At 37.3% G+C, this 6,919-nt stretch overlaps 1 protein-coding gene across 2 annotated transcripts in view; it reads right to left on the bottom strand.

Moving 5' to 3' along the window:
- Nucleotides 1-4,441: 4,441 nt before the first annotated feature.
- LOC131435963 (5-hydroxytryptamine receptor-like) overlaps nt 4,442-6,919 on the bottom strand; it is a 494,311-nt gene continuing 491,833 nt past the window's right edge. For both annotated transcript variants that reach the window (XM_058604276.1, XM_058604277.1), the window contains one exon: nt 4,442-6,165. The gene's annotated coding sequence lies outside the window, so the exon portion shown is untranslated. The remainder of the gene's footprint in view (nt 6,166-6,919) is intronic.

The raw sequence follows: 6,919 nt of genomic DNA, 5'->3' as shown, positions 1-6,919 counted from the left end.
ATATGGTCCCCTTCAAAGTAATCCCCCCTAGATATAATACACTTATGCCAGCGTTTTTTTCCAGTCTTCGAAACACCCCTGATAGTCACTTTTTGTAATGCTCTGTAGCACTCTCAGCGATTCTGCCTTTATCTCTTCAATCGATGAAAACCGCTGTCCTTTCATGGGTCTCTTCAACTTTGGGAACAGGAAAAAATCACACGGAGCGATATCTGGTGAATAAGGAGGTTGGGGCATGATTTTAGCCAAAAAAATCAGCAGTTTTGGAACGAATTTTGCTGCCACTCGTTTCATGCCCAAAACATTTGAAAAAATATGATGGCATGAGCCAACTGATATGCCAACTTCATCAGCAACTTCTCTAATAGTGATTCGGCGATCATCCATAATCATTTTTTCCACTTTTCCCACATTTTCATCGATTGTTGACGTGCTGGGTTGACCGGAGCGTCTTCTAAGTCTTCGCGGCCATCTTGGAAACGCTTATACCACTCGTAAACACTTGTTTTTTTCATAGCAGACTCACCGTAGGCTCACTGTAACATTTCGCACACTTGGTTACACTTTATTTCATTTTTCACGCAAAATTTAATACAAATTCTTTGACTCTTCAATTCTTCCATTGTTTAAACTAACAAAAATCGCCGAGCTAAAAAAAAACACGTCTACACCAGCCGCTACAAGACAGAATGTAAACAATGAATAGAGCTGAAAATTTCACCATACATTAGGGACATATGTACCAACACAATAAAAAAAAAATTTTGACCACCGGACTCTCCAGACGCGCGTATTTAAAAAATTCCGGGAACTTTTTGAACAGACCTCGTATACCATTGAAAAATCGGTTTGAATTGACCTATGTTTTCGCGAGCCAATCACAGCATGCCATAACGATGTCATCCACTGGATTTTTCTAACACGTTTTAATTTCGCATTTCATTCAGTAGTAGTTTCTGTATCGATCGGCATATGCCTGTAAAAATACCGCACCGTTTTGCACAGTATGAACTTTCCGAATCTATAATATGTTCTATCACACTTTTCTGCTCAGTCAACGCATGCTTTCATGCAGAGCGGATGGCGACATATTCGCTTTCTCATCCGCTCGATGTCAGATTTACGTAAATTTTCGCAGATCTAGGGATGGATCTGGTCAACGGATCCGTCGAAAAAATGTACAAAATTAGAACCTTTCTACCAAAACTATTTTGCTTGATGAACAAAAAAAATTTTGTTCTCTTGTACCGCAAGAGTTTCCGGGGAAAATATCAATCTACGGAAATTACACTACACTGGCATGGCTGATCAGTATCTAACTAACTTACACTCGAACTAACAGTAACTTGCACTCGGTGCGTTTCGACAATGCTGTAGAGAAGGTTGCTTGTGCATTTTTAATGTCATCGTAATCGGTCGTGTTTTGTACCCTGTAGTTTTTATTTTTTTCTAATATGGCGACTGACTGAAAAAAGCTGTTTAAATACGTCGGTTTTGTAGGTGGGTTTTATTTCTTCGAAACGAATCATCCGAAAGCAAGAAGCCAATTAGTTTCATATTCTGTATCAAATTGGTTGTGATCGGTACTACAATGAAACATTTCCACCGTGGAAAAAGGCGGGTGGGTAATGTCATGAGACATAATCGGATGACGTGAATATGAATAAATTGGATGATTCTGGACTTGGAATGGAATTCTGGAACCGAATTTTGGAGCCGAATGCTAGAGCTGAATTCTGAAACTAGATTTTGAAGCTAGGTTCTTGAGCTAGGAACTGAATTCTGAATCTAAACTCGGGAACTAAATTCTAACACTGAATTCTAGAGCTTAGCTCTGGAACTGGATTGTTGAACTTATCAGTGAACCTGTTTTCTGGAACTGAATTTGGGAATTGAATTCATCACCAGGGTTTTGACTTGAAACTGAATTTAAGTTACAGAGCTTCGGTGCAGGAATGAATTTACAAATTCGGTTCCAGCTCTGAAATTCATTACTTGAATCCAGAAAATCTTCATAATCTAGTTTTTGAATTCAGAGACACTTCTAGAATTGTGAAACTGAGTTTTGGAACCAAATTCTTGACCAGCATTGCATTCTGGGACTGAATTCTGAAATTCTGGAATGCATTCTGAAATGCATTTCAGAACTTAATTTTGGAAATAGAACTGAATTATGGAACACAAGTCTTTTCCGAACCTAAATTTCAGTTCCAGAATCCTGTTTCAAAATTCAGACCTAAGTCCAGAATTCTTTCCCGAAATTTAGTTCCAAATTCCAGGTCTAGAATCAAAATCCTAATCTCAATTTCAGATTCCGGCTCCGAAATCCAGACCTCGAATTAAGTTCTTAAATTCGGTTTCGAAAATTTTCGAATCAGAATCTGTCAGACTGTAAACTTCACTGAACTGATTATACGAGGTCTGTTGAAAAAGTTCCCGGAATTTTTTAATTGCGCGCGTCTGGAGAGTCCGGTGGTCAAAATTTTTTTTATTGTGTTGGTACATATGTCCCTAATGTATGGTGAAATTTTCAGCTGTATTCATTGTTTACATTCTGTCTTGTAGCGGCTGGTGTAGACGTGTTTTTTGAGCTCGGCGATTTTTGTTAGTTTAAACAATGGAAGAATTGAAGAGTCAAAGAATTTGTATTAAATTTTGCGTTACAGAGAACCTACGGTGAGTCTACTATGAAAAAAACAAGTGTTTACGAGTGGTATAAGCGTTTCCAAGATGGCCGTGAAGACGTTGAAGACGACGAACGCTCCGGTCGACCCAGCACGTCAATAATCGATGAAAATGTGGTAAAAGTGGAAAAAATGATTATGGATGATCGCCGAATCACTATTAGAGAAGTTGCTGATGAAGTTGGCATATCAGTTGGCTCATGCCATCATATTTTTTCAAATGTTTTGGGCATGAAACGAGTGGCAGCAAAATTCGTTCCAAAACTGCTGAATTTTGATAAAAAAAACAAACTAAAAAACAAGACTTTAATCATGCCCCAACCTCCTTATTCACCAGATATCGCTCCGTGTGATTTTTTCCTGTTCCCAAAGTTGAAGAGACCCATGAAAGGACAGCGTTTTTCATCGATTGAAGAGATAAAGGCAGAACCGCTGAGAGTGCTACAGAGCATTACAAAAAGTGACTATCAGGGGTGTTTCGAAGACTGGAAAAAACGCTGGCATAAGTGTATTATATCTAGGGGGGATTACTTTGAAGGGGACCATATAGATGTAGACGAATAAATAAATATTTTTTTTAGAAAAATGAGAATTCCGGGTACTTTTTGAACAGACCTCGTATTCATTTCCGATTTGCACATTTCAACAGATAAGTAATTCTAATAGTTTTTTAGATAACATTTTGCATAATGTTTCTCATCGTTTTTTTTACTTTTTCGTATTTTGCACCAATGGAAACGAACAGCAGCAGGATGACGGAATCGCTTTTGTTTGCGGCAAAACTGGCTTTGCGAACATCCCGCAGCAAAACTGCTCATAGTGCCGATTGATTCCACACTGAATCATAGTAACATATACAATTTTGATGTCGATTATTTTATTTCGGGTTTGCATATTTCGCTGAAAGAAACTATCAGAATGCTGTATGGGATTTATTTCTGGATTTCAGAAAGATTAAATTAAGGATTTCTCTACGATATGAAACACTGTTTGGAGCCTTTTTTTCGAACGCGAAGCAGTCAAATGTCAGCTTTATTAGCACTCGTTTGGTGCGATATTCGTACAGCGAAAAGTTCTCACAGATAATTTGCACTGCACTGATCACTTTTATTTCCGGTTTGAAAATAAGCAATCATTATATTTATTTAGATGACATTTGGGGCTAATTTTCCATAATGTTCCCCTTAGTTGTCCACTTTTCGTTGTATTTTATTCCAATGCAAACAACCAGCAGAAGGATGACGCAATCGATCTTCTTTGAAAGCAAAATGACTCTGGGAACTTTCCACAATTGATGCAATACTGAACTTAAATCTTGACACTGGAACTGGAACTGAGCTATTGATCTGAACCAACTGGAATGAGTCAAGTGCAAATATATCAAGTGTTCACCTTTTATACCTACCTAGGAACGAAGAAGGCATTATGTGGTGGCCATTAACAGTGGCCTTTCCACAAAAGAAATGTAATGCCAAGACTTTGCTTACCTTGGACTTTCTAATGTAAATTTAGTGCTCTCTACGAGTGGTTTCGGATTTCGGAATTATTATCAAGTCACGGCATACAATAACTAATAAACACGGTCAAATATGACAAATTTTGTAGAAACTTCAAACGAAAATTCATTTTAAAATGCTATGCAGTGGGAAGACGAACCTAATAAGAATTATTCCATAGTCCTGTGTTTTTTCCTCATCTAGACATCTGAAAATGGGCATTGGAATCGTTTCGGAACTGGAAGCAGCAAAAAACCTCTGTCTGTTATCAGTATTTCTTTATTTGATTCGTTTACTTTGTGTTTTTATATTGTTTAGCTTTAACAAATTCACAATCTCCGTTTCCGTTTCTCTTTTGCCAAAGTTTTGCATAGTTCAATCCGATGAGCTCGTTTCACAACATTTCCACTGTTTTTTTTTTTCTATTTCAGTAGCATAATAACCACATAACATAATTTAGCTGGTCTGTACAACACTTATATACGTAGCTTTGTTTTGGGCTTTTGTTTATTTTTCGTTACTGATGCAACTAACATTTCGCCGGGAAAGGGATTTCGCTTCGTTGGGCAACGTAAAAAAAGTGCTCAACACTGATAAAAACAAATCATTCTCTCTCTTCGACATATTCATAACGGAGCGATTAAAAATATATATGCGTACTATGTTTTGTTTTGTTTGTTTGTTCACATTCTTGGTTTATGTCTCCATTTATAGTTGTATCATTTTTGTTTTTTTTTGCACTAGAAATGATTTGCATATTCTAAATAATTTTATTTTCTACTTGTTACTTCCTTTGGCATATTTTGATTCTCTTTTTTGTTGCATATGAGTGAAACATACGAGTCTTACAAGTTTAGTTCACATTTGATCGCAACATTGACATGACATCGATACGTACTATTTATTGGTTTATGTGTTTTCTCTTTTCTAGGTTTGGTAGTCTTACACGCTAAACACTACTGGTACGTGTATTATTTATTATTATTACCTAGTTTTTCTATAAGTTAGGATATCTGTTTTTTTTTGTTTTTGTTTTCTGGTGATTGATTTAGTTTGTTCTACTTACGAAGTTAAATTTTTCACGACGATTTGACAGTGGCTAGAATACATATTTACATACGGAAAATGTTGTTTGCTTCTGAGTATTGGCTTCGCGTTTGTACAATCGGTTATAGTTTGTTTCTCTGTTCCACACTCACACACACACACACACACACACACTTCCCGGCTCAGGGGAAGGTAGATTGCAGGTAAAGTAGCAACTTATTTTACCGTTTGGCTCAAAAGCGGTAAAATAAATTGCATTCGTTCGTCGAATCGACGCGTTTTTTATCTTTGCTTGTTGTACTTATATTTCTAGTATTTTTTTTTGTTAGTACATCATAATCATTATTCTAAATACCAATATGCTAGTACATAGATTTGCTGGAAAATGAGGGAGGTATTTCGTAATCGTTTTGGCTTCTGAATACAGTGAATTTTGTTTATCAACAACCCAGCCGAGCGAATTTTTATCCGTGGGAAGCCGAATTGAAGTGAATCGAATTACCTTCAGACCAGGTCGTAGTTTCTGGCGTTTGTAATAGTAGACAACGCTGCCGGGTCGGAACGGGAATCTGCAACTCACAACACACAGCACATTATTGTGCATTTCTTCGGGGATTTCAATTGTTTTTCTCGTGAATCAGCATTCCAGTCTTCCAGTCTGTCGGCTTGGCATTTTCGTACTACCGAAAACAAAACAAAAAATCATTTGCATTGCTTCTTCTGTTTTTTTTCTTCAGTGCACCGAATGCAAGTGACAGTGGAGTGAAAAAGCGCACAGCCGTCCTGCAAAGAAGGTTTCGGGTAATCCGGGTGCCAAAAGACTCCCGGTTTTATTTATGCTGGGTGAAAGAGTAGGGAAAATTGAATTATCCAGTCTGCTCTTGCCTTTGAATGCAAGTCTTGCACGATGTACGGCTACAGGTGAGTGAGAAGGTTTCCTAAAATGGAAATAAATGAACCAAAAATAAAAATAAAAACATCAAATTTTTTGATAAGTAGATGAAACATCAACTTTTCTTAATATTTCTTGTCTGTTAACCTTTTCTTCAGGCGATGAAGAAATCGGTGCTGTCAAGTGGTTGAAAAGTTTTATTTGTCCTGCTGGATGGTATCGAATTCTATTGTCCACCTTTAAAACACAAATATTGATCCATCGATTCGTAAATTTTTAACATTTTGTGAATAGCTTTAGCCTCACAATTAATTAGATTTTTAGATCGAATGTATGAAAACGGAATTGAGGTTGTTCTCCTCACGATTCACTGAATGGTATTACCATGGCGCAGCAGAGAAGTACATTTACTAAATATTAGGCATGTCACGCTTCGATTTAAAAGTTTCTGACAAATTTCCCTTGATTGTTCAATGGAAATTAACGAAATCTCAAGCGTTAAATTGTTATGCGACACATGGACCATAAACGTGCAGTTCTACCTCTCGAACCACCAGATGACCCGGTAATCAATATTCACAAACGATTAAATGAGGCAACACTTGGAAAGAAGATTGAAGCACTTTGCTTTGCATTCGTAGATGGAAATAAAAAAAGAAACAGCAAGATTAGTTTTTTTTTGCACAGCTTTCCCACTACCGAATCGCTCAGCAAACCGAACCGAAGGAATTGCCAGAACTGCAAATTTACCGTCGAACTTGGCACTGGCATCACTCCAGAAACGGGCAAGGTCGAGTGGG

The sequence above is a fragment of the Malaya genurostris genome, chromosome 3 (genome assembly GCF_030247185.1).
Source record: "Malaya genurostris strain Urasoe2022 chromosome 3, Malgen_1.1, whole genome shotgun sequence".
Taxonomy (NCBI): Eukaryota; Metazoa; Arthropoda; class Insecta; order Diptera; family Culicidae; genus Malaya; species Malaya genurostris.
This window is presented reverse-complemented; position numbering and strand designations above follow the sequence as displayed.